The 14,346-nt window shown below is 49.6% G+C and overlaps 1 long non-coding RNA gene across 2 annotated transcripts; it reads right to left on the bottom strand.

The window, feature by feature from the left end:
* Positions 1 to 5,426: 5,426 nt before the first annotated feature.
* On the bottom strand, positions 5,427 to 11,250 carry LOC132211387 (uncharacterized). 2 transcript variants are annotated; one of them, XR_009447448.1, is made up of 3 exons: positions 11,104 to 11,246; positions 9,720 to 9,801; positions 5,427 to 5,900 (listed from the first exon to the last, which is right to left on the bottom strand). It is a non-coding gene; the product is annotated as an uncharacterized LOC132211387 (long non-coding RNA). The 2 variants fall into 2 exon arrangements; XR_009447447.1 differs by lacking the exon at positions 9,720 to 9,801 and having other exon boundaries at positions 11,104 to 11,250.
* Between the last annotated feature and the right edge of the window lie 3,096 nt (positions 11,251 to 14,346).

The raw sequence follows: 14,346 nt of genomic DNA, 5'->3' as shown, positions 1-14,346 counted from the left end.
GAGGCTGGGTCTACAGCCCGCCCATGAGAAGGGCTCCCAGGTGACATCAGAGAGCGCGAACAGGAAAAAGGCAGCTGGCTGTGCCTCCTGCCGTAAGGCAGGCCCTGGGTTTGCTCCTCTGAGACCAGGACCCGGGCCCGGGCTGCTCAGAGCCAAGACACAGGACGGCATGGGCATCCTGGACACACAAAGGGACTGCCAACCTGGGCCAGCGCCCCCACCTGCCTGCCCTCGTACCAGCTAGAGCCCTGGGCGTGGGTCACGTGACTGCCCTCCCCACAAGAAAGCTGGGGTACCTGGTCCCACTGGCTCCCACCCTGTCTGAGAATGGGGTGACTGAGGGTAACCCCACATTGTGTTCATAACTAACAGAAAACTAGAGAAACTGGATTTGAGATGAAGGCATCCAGAAGGGCAAAAAAGCATTGCTTACAAAGTTAAAAATATATAGTCTATTCCTTCCTTAGGCTCAACGCACCACACCCTTTCGCATGGAAGACCAGCAGCGCTTACTCAGCTTGGTTTGAGGGTGTTCGCTGCGACACGAATCCCTCTCCGAGTGGCTTCTGCCTCTGCCCAGGACCTGCCACAGCACTCCTGGGCAGACACAGCCTTCCCGAGAAAGGTCGCGACACCCCTTGGCGCCCAGGACGCAGCCCCAGCCGGGCTGGCCCGGCCCGAGGCCCGCCCTCGCCACACTGGCCCCGGCTTCAGGGCCACAAAGGACACAAATGGAGCTGACTCACAGCGTGGCCTGTTCAGCATTTGGGGGTTTGCTTTTCACAAAAACCCATTCAAGTGACCCTTTCATCTTAGGACATGAATATTTAATCACGGCTTTGATTGCATATAAAGAGAATTGAAGGGTATCTTTTCACCTAAAGGTGTAATAATTTAATAACACTTATTGAACCTTGTATTAGATTTCCCTCGGTTTTAATACCTCGCTGCTTTAAATAGGGTCCATTTTTAATGGGGACCAAATAGTCTATTTTTTGGTTCTCTGCTTCCTTCTACACACCACAGGGCACGCGGTGCCTCATCAGCCCCTCTGATGAAGAACAACGAAACCATCAAGATCATCGAGATCAGACAATGAAACCACCCACTGAAACCTCCTGCTGGTGAGGGTGTCCCCGCGAGGATTATCACCCTCCCGGCGGGCGGCATCAGAGAGGACGCGGGAGACATCCCCGCCGCTGGGCACGCAGCTCCGAGGCAAGCCCCTCCGAGGACCTGTCAGCGGCACGTCCAAGCACTTCAGGCGCCCCCGCTGCCCATGAAGCCTGAGGCTGCTCATATTTAGCTCCTCGCCTACAGGACCTTCCGGCCGCAGCCGGCTCCGTGAGCTGACCTGGCACTGAGCGCTCCATGTCACACCTTGCGTTCCTTAGATATCGGTTTATTAACATCCGGGAAGGAGAGGGGCACTGGTCAAATCGGTATCGGCTCCCAGGGAAGAACTGTTCGCCTCTGTGGCTTCTCAGATGGCCGGGCCTGTGGCGGGCGCGGGGGCGCACGGCTCTCATCCCCTCACCGAGCCTGCGGCTCGCCCTGCTCTGTTCAGGGGACACGACTGGACCCACGATTTCTTGAGACCTGTGTTCCATAAAAACAAGCCATGTGGACTAAGGCTCCCCTATCCCCGTGCAGCCGCGGTGTTCTGGCTTCCAGTCCCCCCCGAACAGGCCGTGTTCTGTGGGTGCGCGCTGCTGTGGATGGAGCATTTTCTCTGTGCAGTAACTTAGGGTGCTGTTTGTTTGTTTTCTCTCTGGCGTTATCTTGAGGAACTAAAGGAATTTCTAGACACTTTTTCCCTGAGATCTCGGCGGCCGGGGACGCTCTGGCTGACTCCCCGCCCGACTTTATTTCTATCCGGCCCACAGGTTAGTGCGCATGCACCTCGTCCCTGCGCTTCTGCCTCCCCACGCGTCTCCGAGTCCTGGGAGCCCTCCAGGAGGGCAGAGGCCCGTGTTGGACCCACTGCCCACACGGACCTCAGGGGCAAAGCCTGGCCCTGCAGACAAATGAGCTGAGATTAGATTAAATCTTGTCACCCTCTCCTTTGTGTGAAGAACAGTAAAGAGTGTGCCCTTCCTCCTCAGCAAATACCCATTTAGGGCAAAGAGCAGCCAGTGTCCCCCCCCCTCCCCCCCCCCCGCCCAGCAACGTTATTTGCTGCATCTTTTGCTAGGTGACTTCAGGGCAATGAGGTTTTACAACTTTCATCTTTAAATTTCATTGCTTGTATTTGATCTCTAATTTATTCAGTTCTTTGCTCTAAAAACAAATAATCTGAGGAATTTAAGAAATGTATAAAGGGACAGGAAATGCAAGGTAGAAATCATAAGAACACACACCTAACAGGTATCTTGTATTGCGACAACTTAGCATCATGGTTAACTGCATGCTGGCATCGAGCTGGGCCATATGTCATGAGTGGGTGTCAAGACTTAAAATTAGCTCACAGATTTGTATCCAATTTTAAAACAGGCCAAAAAAATCACATCAAAGGGTAGCCTTTTCTCATATTCCATTAGTATGAGTCTGAATTTTAAGATTAATATATAATTAAAATTTTTATTTAGATAACGCTATTGCATACATGAATAAATATCAACTTAAGCAGAGAAGCAAGTATGAAAAATATAACCAGCTATCGACTCTAATATTTAGGGTTTGTCTTAGTAAATAAAGTATTGATCTCTCCCGTTTGGGACTTCGGCTGAATTCCACTCCGCACTCCTCAGTGAAATGGATTCATTGGTCTTAGCTTATTTTTAGCAAATAGCAATTCACATAACAAATACAAACTGTTCCCTCAGCCCATGTGGCCTTTTCTTTATGAGAACAGCTTCCCAGAAGTCCCCCAGGGAGACCCGAAGACACCACTGCATGAACTACAAGGGGAAAGCATCACCTCAACACACGTCTCTTCTCCTCATTATTTTAGTAAGCGCCGCCCCACCCCTTTCCTTCCAGGAACTTTTTTGACCTCTTTGATTCTGAGAAACTTTTCCATCATATTCTAGGTGTTTTTTGTTTTGCTCTTCCTGGCTTTTTGCTTTTGTTTTTTTGGTCACTGTTGTCATTAACAAGGAAGGAATGCAGTTAGGAGGGACGCTAAAGCCAGCAGCTACTATGTCCCATTCCTGTCAGCAGCCAGAGCAGCGCAGCCTCCCAGGGGCCCAGAGGGAAACCAGGAATCTCTGCAGCCGTAAGAAACCCAGTGGTTTCTGCCTGTCAGGCAAACGTGGTTCTCGTCAGCAACTACAAAATACAAGGTGCCCCCAAACTGTACACACACTTTACATAATTATTAATTCCAATGGGTTACATCTGAAAGGAAATAAACATCAATTGAGCGATTAGCTGAGAAGTGTGTCTACATTTTTGGGACACCCTGTATTTATATGAGTTTAATACGTTTGATCTGGAAAACAATTCTGGAAAGAAAAAAATCTATCCAGTCCTGAGATATCAGAAATCTTGGAAGAAACAGGACTATTTTAACTGGGAAATAAGAAAAAGCTGAAAAGTCCTATTTAGCAAAACCTTAGCTATTTGCTATCAGAGACAAGATGCATGGTTCTCTCCAAAGGAGATCTATCAGCATCCATGAGAAATGCCCATCCGTGGAGACCAGGCACACCTGTGCACCATCATGGAGGAGACCAGGCACACCTGTGCACCATCACGGAGACCAGGCACACCTGTGCACCATCATGGAGACCAGGCACACCTGTGCACCATCACCGAGACCAGGCACACCTGTGCACCATCACGGAGGAGACCAGGCACACCTGTGCACCATCACGGAGACCAGGCACACCTGTGCACCATCATGGAGACCAGGCACACCTGTGCACCATCACGGAGACCAGGCACACCTGTGCACCATCATGGAGGAGACCAGGCACACCTGTGCACCATCACGGAGACCAGGCACACCTGTGCACCATCACCGAGACCAGGCACACCTGTGCACCATCACGGAGGAGACCAGGCACACCTGTGCACCATCATGGAGGAGACCAGGCACACCTGTGCACCATCACGGAGACCAGGCACACCTGTGCACCATCACGGAGACCAGGCACACCTGTGCACCATCACGGAGACCAGGCATACCTGTGCACCATCACGGAGACCAGGCATACCTGTGCACGATCACGGAGACCGGGCACACCTGTGCACCATCACGGAGGCTGTAAAGGGAGCCCCAGTTCTCTTCACTTCCCCTATCAGCATGAGTCTGTTCATATTTGAGAATGTGTAACAATTGCCGATGAGAGTCTGAAAGGACTGGATGACCCGTCACCGACGTTGCAGCTTGAGGGGAAGCTTTGTGCCAGCCTCTCTGCCGGGTCCTGAGAAGACAGTGTTTCTCCCAGGAAGCCTGAGGTGGTAGAGTGCTGATGACTTACTAGTTGAAATGCTAAGTTCATCTCAAACAGAGGAGTTTACCTAAAGATACAGGGACTGTACTGCAAGCAATGATTTCACGACCAACTGGAAATGGTGCCCCTTGTTCCTCACTCCTGTGCCACCTTCCAGCTGCTGCAGGTCCCTTGGACGACAGCGTCCACACTGCGTAACCAGCTACAGACCGACCCAAACAGCACACACCTCCTCAGCTCCCCAAATATGAGACGTTAACATTCAAATCCGACTCTTAATTAGAACTGGGGTAGGGGAGAGAGGAAGGTGGGAATAGTACATTTTCCTACAGCTCAGAATTGTTCCCTCTGGCAGAGTAGCCAGCTGACGGGTTCCAACAGTGTGCCTTCCAGACAATGAGGGAACACGGCAAACAGTTTTCATCTTTCAGGGCACAGTTTATATCACCCTACCCAGGAAACTCTCCCTGACAACAATGCCAATTTCTTTTTAAAGCAAGTATAGCGTACACCAGACATTTTAAATAATTAAGGTCAGATTCCATTGGATGTAAATGTAAAAGAAACAATGAAATGTTTGAGAGTGAGGTAATTACTACACTGGCATTAAGGGGTCAAAAGGCACCTTCACAAAAGGTTTTACCTCCCCGTCTCCACACCCACAAAAGCACTCACAGAGTGATGGCTGGGCTCGGAGTGAAATCTACACACTACATGAGAGGGGGGACTCTTTTAAGGACAAAAACACAACTGGAGAATCTGCAGCAAAACAAAACCTGGTCTTTGGTGTCTCATTTTAAAGTGCATGATGTAATAATAATCAACGTTCTAAATCATTTGAATTTAGAATACACGCGTAAGAAAGACCAACATAATGTTCACTCTAAAACTTTTCATTATTTTTACTCATTCAATTAAATTTTAGAATTAAAAAGTTTTTAAACTTATGGTTTCTAGAAACTTAAATTTCATTCCTAATATAGAATGAGCTCGTATATAACCATATAGAACCCAGAAGACATGATCTGGAATTTGTGGCAATATATTTTATTACTTTTATGAACCATCGAATATTTAAGGAATCAAATCAAGCTCTTATCACTCAGAACACAATACTTGTATATGCGCATAGATATACAGTGCACACGATTAAATCCTTGCTTCATTTATGAAATGCTTCCCCTTTTTTCCTGTTGTCAAATTAAATACTTTATTGCCAAGACAACTTTTACCAAAACCCACAAAGGTCATTTGTTTTATGCCCTCAGCTTCACCTATCGGAAGAATGAGTTTTGTTTTTGTTTTTTTATGATGCAACAGATTTTCAATAAAATATCACACAACGAGCCAACGTGACAGAAACGAGACATAGATTCCTTCCCGTGAAGAACCAGGAGGACAGAGGCTGCATTGACCTGGTGTGGCTTCCTCCTTCCCGGGGCGGCGGCGGCCTCCGGCCTCCGGGTCAGTAAGGGGCCCGCCGAGCAGAGCTTCGCAGACCTGGGAAGAAAGAAGTTAGGGACGTCACTGTCGTGTTCAAAACCAACTGGCACGTCCTTGACTTTCTGCAAGAAGCGCTTTCTTGTAGATGCACATTTCTAATACTTTCATATTGTGGGAAATTTCAAATATGCACAAGAGTAAAAAAGAAGGATGTAATCTACTCCCCTGCACCTCGAACCCGGCCTCAACACCGCCAGCGCTCTGCAATTCTTGTCCTGCCCCCACTCCTTCCCCTGGAGGTTTAAAACCAAGCCCAGGGATGCCGGTGGCCGTGGCATACTTAAGGGACAGTTTCCAGAGGGTCACGGTGCACCCCACGTTCAATCCAAGGAGTGAAGGGGCTTTGGTTCCTACAACTCAGTGAATGCCCACCCACCCCCCCTTAGAAAGGCTACACGATTATTTAAAGTAGGAAAGACCCTAGCCTTGAGAGCAACTATTTCATATATTAGAATCTCATACTGCCATCGGTGCTGGAAGCCTATACAAAAAGGTAAAAATGTTTTTAGTTTAACTGTGGGCTCAACTATTATGGACACTATTTACTCCATAGTTTGCATTATCAATGATCACGTGATGCGTTCATCCCCTGGATGTTTTTTACATGTTAAGTTGTGATACCAGCCAAATGGATGAGTATGCAGGATACATGTAGGTATTTGTATTTATACCTCACACGCTCCATCGGACAAACACCTCCACAAACCTGAGCGCCTCCCTCACTCACAGTCTGGACTGATATATTCTCTCCCTTGAGTAGAATATACCTACACTTTCAATCCTTCTCTTATGTCTTAACAAGATTTTAAAACACCATTTTGACTCTAAGACATTAAAATGAAGATCTGGAAAGGCCTGGGTTATGTGCCCCAAAATATTCCGGGCGGAAAAGGTAATGGCCTCCACAGGGTCCCCCCGCGCTGCCTCACCCGAGTCAGGTGTGTGTGACGACTCCTTCTCTCAGAGAGTACGTCGCCGTGGCGTCGCAGACCCACCCGCAGCCCCTGGCTTCTGCGGAGATTTTGTCACCCACGGAAAAAACAACGTTGAACCTTTATGGAAACCTCGCTGATGTGCTATTTTAAAATTTAAACACAGTCGTCTTACATGTAAGTCATGTTTTCTTTGTTGTCCCCATTGTTAGTTTGTGTGTTGGGGGTGAATCTTGGAATCTTCATATTTTGAAGGGACAGATCTGCGGTAATGAGCTAGAACTCCTTTCGGAGTGTTGGTAGATCAAATCCCCACGGTGCACACTCTAGATATCTTACAACTTCATTCGTCAATGATCCCTCAATGAGGTGGGAATTTTTAAAAGTCTGTGAATGAGCCCTCACCTCCTCCCATAATTCTTAAAAACAAAGGGAAATGTCTACATTAAATAGAATAAGAGGAAAATTCATATGTGCATTTACATACACATGCATAGATGTAGAGAACATATGAAGTATGGAAAGGGACCAACCCTCCAATCAATCTCTAATTTTAGAAAAATCTAATTTTGAAAAAGTCGTTTATCCCCCTAAAAGCAACACGTGGACATGTGAACAGCTCTGAGTCTAGCACCTCACACTGAGTATCCGCTGGGCGAAGAGTTCTCAGTTAATGTCGGTTCATAACCTCCAGCGCACGCGCACACACACGCACTGCCGTGTCCTGGAAACATCACTAAGTGGTGGAGATCAACCACAGCAAAGTTGCTGGACAGCACAGCCAGGTCAAGTACGAAGCAGAGTTTGCCTGCCAGCTGCCGTGGGAAACTACTATTCGTGAAATTTCGATTGTGTGGGAAGGCATCGGCGTTCTTCAGTATGTGGGGCTCACCTTTCATGTGGTCACCTGAAACTGCCCACGGTGCTAGAGCAGGTCGCTCCTCGCTGCTGTCGTCACTAAGTGGAGTCTTCCGGGCGATAATTTTTAGGTCTGAAAACGCTCAGCCTTGTCACGCGGTGTTTGCTTACTTCCTGGGGAACCAGGAGTCTAGGCTGATTTTGAAATGAATGTATATTCTCACTGTGTCACTGAATGGTTTGGGACATCCAGAAACATGTTTCCTAGAGAATCCACCCACTCCACTGAGCAGCAGCCTGTGAGGTGCCCGTGGGGCCACCTGTGACGGCCCAGGCAGCGACATTTCTGTTTGTAATGAATCAGGTTTTAAAACTCAAATGCTATTAAGAGCTAGTGACCTAATCCTGTTTTTATTTTATACTAGTAGTATTGCACAAATCTTAGGGTTAGGCTTGCATTATCTTGAGGCTAATATTAATTTTTATTTCCAAGTATAAATGTGCAGAAGGCGTGCAGAGATCGTTAGTATTACTGAAATGCAGTCGGATGGCTGCGCCTGGGAACCAAGTCTTTCCCTGGTGGCCTTGTGACTTGGGGCAAGCACTGCGGGGAGCGTTGGGGAAAGTTTCTGGAGCCTTCTGCAGTGTCAGAGCGGGTTTCTTTAGCCAAGTGTGTGTTCCCGCAGAGGCCCAGGCCGGCAAGCCTCCGAGAAGGACAGGGAACAGAGCCTGTGCTGCTCCTCACACAGCTCTGCGAGGATTCTCAGGCACGCGGCCTGGGGGACACTGGGAACCCTTCAAAAACACGTTCTTGGGGAAGTTGCGGTTGTGTACTCATTTATGTGATTTTCACAAGTTACATCCCATGTCCAAAATCAATGGAAAAAGCTCTCAAACTCCTGAACAGCCCTGGCTGTACCATATCATTGTTCTCCTCAAACTCCCAACCAAACTGAATTTTAAACAGAAAACAACCCTATTTTCTACTCAGAATAAGAAAACTTTGTCCTGTTAGTGGGGATCTATAACTAACTTTCTTGTTTAATAACTTTTGATGACATAAATATTCACCTACAGAAGTACAATATTAAGAACCTTGGCGATAAAATTGGTACTGTGGATGGAGGTGTTTATACTTTATTATAAACAATTCTAAATGCTAAATGTTTCAAGCTTCCACAATTGCATAAAAAGTACTCCCCTGGCTCTAAATCATTGTGTGTGTGTGTGTGTGTGTGTGTGTGTAAATGGTATAAATATGCACGCACACATAGATACATATATATGTAATAAATTTGTAAAGGCACCCAAAAAGAATGTACACTGTGGAATACATTCTTGTAAATGCATTAAAAAGTAGCAAAATGTTAGAAGGTGCGCGATCAGCCAAACTGATGGGAACAATGACGGGAACATGTTTCAGCTTCGTATGTAGCAAGTAAAGTTCCGGCAATTCTTTTTTCTAGCTTCTGAGTGTATGTGTGTGTGTTTAAGAACACGAATCAAGTATTATTTTCCACCCTCTGCCAGAAAAAAATTAATTTTAAAGAAATAGCTAGCCTGGAAAGCAACTTGAAAAAAAATATCCAGCACCCAGCCAAATAAATAAACACAACGCCTTAAAATGTCTGACTAAAGAAAACCCCTCCTTCTGCTGGTGTGGGCACCAGGCAGGCCGGAGGGACCCCTTCCTGGTCCAGGATGGAGACTTCAAATCTCTCAGAGTTGTAACTAAGAAAGTGTTTTGGGTTCACCTGCTCCCGACCGGCCATGTGCTCCTTAACAATCAGAAATCACGTTTCTTCTGAATTCCCTTCAGATGTGGGTGCAGGAGGTGCAGCCTGGCCCTGGGCAGCCCAGAGCTGGTGTGAGTTTGTGTAGCTCCCAGTGAGTCATCTCTGAGTCAGTGAAGAGCACTGGTGGCCAGGAGACAGCGAGGCTCCGTTTGAAAAAAAAGCTGCTCCAAGCTGAGCGGGAGAGGAGGGGTGGGCCTGCGGGAGGACGCATGTTCCATCAGACACAGTACCTGCCTTCCCCGCCGCCTGTCAGCGAGGCCTGCCTCCCGGGTGGTGGGGGAATGTTTCGTCTTCATCTGTGATGGCTTCGCGCTGCAGAAATAAAGCAGCAGCGTGTGTGGGTAGACATGCGCTCACAGGGCACCGTATCACAGTTTTATTAGCTAAAAATGTAAAACCGTGGGATCAATGGGTCCGTTTTTATCAGCCCTTTTGGCTCAAGACGTCATCGCACGGATGACCCCTTCCCGGCGTGTTAATGGCACCACTAACTAACTGGCCAGTCTCCTGGAAGTAAACATGGTTCTTGGTCTTTGTTTCTCTTCCTTCAATCGGATGCGAGAAATAAGAAGAAACGCATTTCCTACTGAAGGAGCTGAAAAGTCTTCATGTTTTTGTTGTTGTTTTGGCTTTCAAAGAGCACTTTAAAGTGGCCAGCTTCTTGAAATAGTTAAAACGGTTTCCTTCCGATTTACCATAATAACCCATTTTGTGGTTTTAAACCAGCACCCAAAGTTTGAGACAATTAAGCTTTCTCGGCAATCAAAATGCGTTCCTCTTTCATGTCACTGTGGATAAGACACTGACACTTCCGGAGGGAAGTTTCTTTTCACACCATTTAGGGAACCGGCTGTAATTTCACTTTGCTGCCCCCCAAACCTGCCTTTTCAGTGAAGAGGGAGCTGGAGTTTTCCTGTGCACGTGCAAACCCTGAGTTCCAGCTGCAGCGTGAGCCTGCAGTGCGGACGCCGAGTTACAGCTTCAGGCCCGGCGACTGCCCGCCAGAGACTTGCAAATCACCCTCCCAGTCTGTGAAGCAGGATGCTAACGTTTTACCTGGCATTTAAAATATTTAAATTCCACTGTAATGTGCTTATTTAAAACCTGTGAAATACAAGCACACTTACTCAATGCCATTTCGTGGTCCCCACAGTCCCTTTAACCCGCATCATTGCCTTTACTTGTTAATTGAAACGAAATCTTCAAAAGTCAGCTCAAGCCCTCATTTCGGGGGTCAGCACGCCTGACATTTGGGCCAAGGCGTAAACTTAATACATTTTAAAACAGGGTTTCCCTTTGCTTTGAGCGTTAAAGGGAAACATATTGAATACGGTTTTGCAGGCACGTTCCGGCCAGCCAGCGCCAGCACTCGGTAAAATCAACCTCGCACTGGCGCCATGCGGCCTTGGGCCCACGCCCACACCTGAGCCTTTGTTTAATTCTGTTGGTGCGGAGATACTTGAATTAGCTCAGGAGGGCCTTCTCCCTTCTGGGAAACCTGGGGGCGGGGGGACGGGGGGACGGACGGGTGTGGCGCTCTCCCTCGCCGCTTGGCCTTAAATATTTGAAAACGACATTCATTTTAATTTGGACTCGAGCCTGTAAGAGACCTACCTCCGCAGGAGGACCACCGAGACCCCTCCGCAGCCCCCAGAGAAGCCAAGCCCCGTGCAGGCTGCGCTGACGCCGCTGGATCCGCAGCCGCGCTTCCCCGACACGGGACTGGGCGGCTCCACGGAGAGGCGCCGCGGCCCTCGGTGTCTCCACGGCCCTCGGTGTCTCCACAGGCGCGTCGCTCAGGGTACGGTCACCCCGGAAGCCAGCGGGCCGACAGGCTCACAGGCCGCACGTTAATGTTCAACTTCTTGAAACTGAGCAACGATGGAAACAAATAGGAAACAAACAAACAAACACCCCAAAAGGCCAGCTACGCGCTCGCGGAGCACAGCGCTGCTCTGCGGAGGCCTGGGAGCGAGCTTACCTCGACCTTCGAAGGTCTGCAAGCCTCCGAGCGCAGAGGGTTTGGAAGCCTTTGTACCGCGCCTGCTTTCCTTGGAGCGAAGTTCTTGCAGGTCTTCTCCGTGGTCCCGGGTCCCCTTGGAGCGGCGGTCACCCTCCGCTCGCACCCTGGCCGTGGCCGGGAAGGCCTCCGCGGCGCGGGAGGAAGCGCGGCTTCCGGGACGTTCATTAAAAGGCCCTGCATTGGGGGCGCAGGGACCCCCACCCGGGGACGCAGCACGCACTCGCTCCTGCTACCGTAACGTGTATGCGATTGTGCTGTTCACATAATTAAAGTGGGCCTTAAAGTGCGCGCGTTTGAAAGTGGCAGAAAGACTATTCAAACTGGAGACCAGGCTTACAGATACTGTGCCAGCCACTGGGCGCGCAGAGTAGGGCCGTCAGTACAGAGCGGCTGTTATCCATCTACTCGGCGGAGACGGGGGGGGGGGGGGGGGGGGCGGAGGAGGAGGAGGAGGAGGAGGAAGGCCGGACAGAAGAGACAGGAGCTAGAGAGAGCCGGCCGCTCGGGTCTGGTTCCAGAACTCTCCATTCAGAAGAACTTAGGCAAAGCCCCAAGTTTGTCCCCCTCTGCCCTCCACCCCCGCAAGGCGGATCGGTGGAGTGGAGCGGGGAGCACACCGAGGCTTCCGCGCCCCGTCGCCAGCGAGGCTACGCCGTCCTGGGAACAGCTGGTGCCCGTCGCCATGCGCCCCTCTCCCTCCGGAATCCGGCGAGAATTCCGAGGGCTCTCCGGCCACCACCTCCGCCCCGCGCGGGGGTCAAAGAGCACCCCTCGCCCTTGGTAACGGAGACAAGAAACTTGGGGGCCGTCTAGACAGGTCAAGGTGCAGGAGGCTGGTCCCCCGCTCCTTCCGGAAGGGGGCGGGGACCCGCCAAGGGCGCCCGGACGCGGCGCGGCACGGCCTCCCCGGCTCCTTCCCTCTCCACCCTCCGCTGATCAAAGTAGGAAGTTTGCTTGACAACCATGGTGACAGGGGCTGAATCACAAATGGTCTCGATTTCTGCGATGTTGCTATCCGCAGCCCCCATTGTCCCCTTTCAGGCGCAGTGTGAACCCTTCCGGTGCGGATGACCGCGCGGCATTCACAGCGCGCTCGGGGCGCACAAAGGGTCCCCGCGCCCCGCCGCCATCTGGCCGCGAGTCACACGGCGCGCGGGGGACGCGCGAAGGGCGCGGGCGGACGGCGCCCCCGCCCGAGCTCAGCCCCGGGGCGGACCGTCCACGTCGCCACCGTCCTCCCCCGTCTCAAGAAAGAAAAAAAAGTTCAAAGAGACATGGAAAGAGCAAAAGAAAAACACCACTAATTGACTTTCCCGGCCCCCACCGTGTGCGCCGGGCGACAGCCCTCCTCGTCTCAAACTTGACTGACGGTGTGAACCGCTGTGGAGGCCCACGAGTTCCGTTTTGCAATGAAATCGTTGCTGAAACCGGACACAGCACTTCACTAACTCACTAAAAATATCAAGTTTTTAAAAACACTTGCACGTGTTCGTATTTTTCCTTGTCTGCAGTCAAAACACCCCAAAGCGAAAAGTTTGAAGTGCACGCCCCAAACGCACGTTGCATTTTCTTTACAATTTGCCGCGCCCCTTCCCACTCGCGCATCTGCGTGGTTTCGAAAATGCCCCCGTTAACAAACGCACTGAGCGTGTTTCCTTCACGCCCAGAAACGCAGGACAAACGCCTGCGGGCTGGAGAGTGGCCACACAGCGAGGCAAATTCGATGACAATTAAGCAGCATGATCATGGCTTTCCCTGCCACGCATGTACTTTCAGTGTAATTCCTTATCTGACACATACGAAATAGATTCGCAGTACTTTCTGTATGTCCACAAAGCAGCAGGGAAGACTTCCCTTCAAAGAGAAGGGAAGATTCTCTCATTTAAAAAAATCTGACTGATCAAGAATCCACTTTCTCCCCTCCCCCCTCGTCCCTCCCCAATCCGAAGAGTAAACACCGGGCGGGGCGGGCGGAGGGCGAGGGCCTGCCTGCGGGCGCCTTTGGCAGCACCGTCCTCGGGCTTCTCAGGAGTCCCTGCGCTGAGGCCGCTCTCAGGATTGTTTTGAGAAACTGAGCCGGCTTCTGAGTCTGTGCCAAATCGCTGGGCATGGAAGGTCGGCGCAAATCCGGGCGCCCGCGTGGGCCGCCGGTGACTGCCGCTCTGGGCGGGCGCTTCCTCAGAGCAGACCTGACCTGACGGGAGAACTTCTTTTTCTTATTGGAGAATGTACCTTTACATGTTCAAGTAGTAAAGTGTCTGTTTTAACACAGATATGTTCTATGGAGGGATCAACACGTGAAGTTTTCAAGTCTTTGAAGATTAACTGGCTTTTGATATAATTAGCCAGCTCTTTGGAGTGAACATTCTTTAATAGTAGAAAATGTTTGCAGGCAGATACTTCTGGAAATATTACATGACAATCTTCACCAAAAATCAAGAGAGGAAAAGCACCCAGAAGAAGACCAGTAGAGTTCGTTTTATAGAAGATTTAAGAAAATGATCTTAATGTCCCAAAGCATCTAATTTTGCAAAAACAAAACCACAAAACATTTTAAGGAAAAGACGCTTACGCACGGCGCCTCTTCGGATATTTATTAAAACACATATGATTCGAGTTTTAAATGATTCCACTGAGCTGAACAACCTTCAGTAAATTTAAAGATTGTTCGTAGAAGAATTGAGGCTCTTTCTTCTCTCAAAATGGTTTCATTATAAGAGTGCAATAAGTATTAGGACAAGTGGACTAGAACGGAGTCTTTCTCTGTACTGTGAGGATGTTGAATAGTACTTGTCAATAAAGCAACTCCTATTGTAATCTTAGGGGACCCTTGC

This window comes from Myotis daubentonii, chromosome 10 (assembly GCF_963259705.1).
Source record: "Myotis daubentonii chromosome 10, mMyoDau2.1, whole genome shotgun sequence".
NCBI classification, from domain to species: domain Eukaryota; kingdom Metazoa; phylum Chordata; class Mammalia; order Chiroptera; family Vespertilionidae; genus Myotis; species Myotis daubentonii.
Note: the sequence above shows the minus strand (reverse complement) of the source record. Positions and strands in the feature narration are given on the sequence as shown.